Raw genomic sequence first — 469 nt, 5'->3', positions numbered from 1 at the left:
TGCCTAAGCTTGAGGCACCTGTCAAGCATGTTTGTGAGGGCTGCATATTGGGTAAAATGCAGCGTGCTTCCTTTCCCAAAGATGGATCAGTGAGAGCTGAACGCAGATTGCAGCTTGTTCACAGTGATGTTTGTGGTCCCATGCAAACTCCATCATTTGGAAACTACCTTTACTTCGTGACTTTCATTGATGATTTTACCAGGCATGCATGGGTATATCCTTTGAAGGCAAAGTCCGAAGTGTTTTTGTGCTTCAAACAGTTTTTGGTTATGGCTGAAAATGTGTCAGAAAGTAAGATGGGCACCCTCCGTTCAGATCGAGGGGGGGAGTATATGTCTTCAGAATTTAATGCATTTCTGGCTGAGCGTGGGATAAAACACCAATGTACAGTGCCGTATACACCACAGCAAAATGGTGTGGCTGAGAGAAAAAACAGGTCTCTCATGGAAATGGCAAGATGTATGGTTAA

This window comes from Cibotium barometz, chromosome 21 (assembly GCF_041138505.1).
Source record: "Cibotium barometz isolate CiBa-2024 chromosome 21, ASM4113850v1, whole genome shotgun sequence".
Lineage (NCBI taxonomy): Eukaryota > Viridiplantae > Streptophyta > Polypodiopsida > Cyatheales > Cibotiaceae > Cibotium > Cibotium barometz.
Note: the sequence above shows the minus strand (reverse complement) of the source record.